The sequence below is a fragment of the Myotis brandtii genome, unplaced genomic scaffold (genome assembly GCF_000412655.1).
Source record: "Myotis brandtii unplaced genomic scaffold, ASM41265v1 scaffold521, whole genome shotgun sequence".
NCBI lineage: Eukaryota > Metazoa > Chordata > Mammalia > Chiroptera > Vespertilionidae > Myotis > Myotis brandtii.
In genome coordinates, this window is record NW_005369870.1 from 2837656 (window position 1) to 2839005 (window position 1350).

The window sequence follows — 1350 nt, forward strand, 5'->3', positions numbered from 1 at the left end:
AAAACTTACATTTTATAGAAGAAAATGCACCAAAATGTTCACAGTGGTTATCTCTAGATGAGGACATTATGGCTGATCTTATTTTCCTCCTTATAATTGTGTACATTGTTTTAAAAATGCAAAATATTTGTAATAAGAGGGGAAGAAACATTAAAAATCAACCATTAGTCAAGGAATGCTAGTTCCCTTCGGTTTGTGGAGCTAGTGGTCATCATGTGCTTTCCTAAGGCGCCCCTGAAACGATTCAATGACCCTTCTGGTTGTGCACCATCTCCAGGTGCTTATGATGTGAAAACTTCAGAAGTATTGAAAGGACCAGTATCCTTTCAGAAATCACAAAGATGTAAAAAACAAAAAGAATCTCAACAAAATCTTACTGTTGACAAAGATACTACCTTGCCTGCTTCAGCAAGAAGAGTTAAGACTTTGGGATTAAAGACGGAATCTCAAAAGAATGATAAAGACCTGAAGATGTTGGAAAAAGAAATTCGTGTCCTCGGGCAGGAACGCGGTACTCAGGACAAGCGTCTGCAGGATCTGGAAGCTGAGCTGGAGAAGATGGAAGCAGAGCTCAGCTCTACAGTCAGGGGAAAAACGTCTCTCTCTGCAAGCAACGCTGCGCTGGAAAAGCAGCTTACTGAATTAACCAGGACTAACGAGCTACTCCAGTCCTGGTTTTCTGAAGATAGTAACCAGAAGAACCTGAGAATTCTAAGCCTTGACCTAATGAAGCTTAGAAACAAAAGAGAAACTAAGATGAGGCGTATGATGGCTAAATAACAAGGCATGGAGGTGAAACTGCAGGTCACCAGAAGAATCTGGAAGAGTCTCAAGGGAAAGTAGCACAGCACAAAGGGAAACTTGTTTCAATACAGAAAGAAAAGATTGATGAAAAATCTGAAACGGAAAAACTCAGAATACATTGAAGAAATAAGTTGTGCCTCAGATCAAGAGGAAAAATGCAAGCTAGACATTGCCCAGTTAGAAGAAAATTTGAAAGAGAAGAATTATGAAGTTTTAAGCCTTAAGCAGGCTCTTGAAGAAAATATTGTTACGTTTCTGAACGAGTAAAAGACCTGAATGCTGAATGTCAGCTGCTTGAAAAAGTAAAAGAAGACCTCATCACCAGGGCCAGAGAACTGGATGAACATCTGAATTCTGAAATGCAAAACTTAAAAGAGAAGTTTATTCTTGGAAAACAAGAACATGAAAAGCTACAACAAAAAGAGTTGCAAATGGATTCACTTTTGCAACAAGAGAAGGAATTTTTTTTTAATTAAATCTTTATTGTTCGGATTACATTTGTTCCTCTTTTTTCCCCCCCATAACTCCCCTCCTCCCAGTTCCCGC

General features: G+C 38.9%; 1 pseudogene; it reads left to right on the forward strand.

Annotated features, from left to right (window-relative positions):
* The first annotated feature begins 213 nt into the window (after positions 1 to 213).
* The window catches only part of LOC102242601, a 4189-nt pseudogene continuing 3052 nt past the window's right edge, over positions 214 to 1350 (forward strand).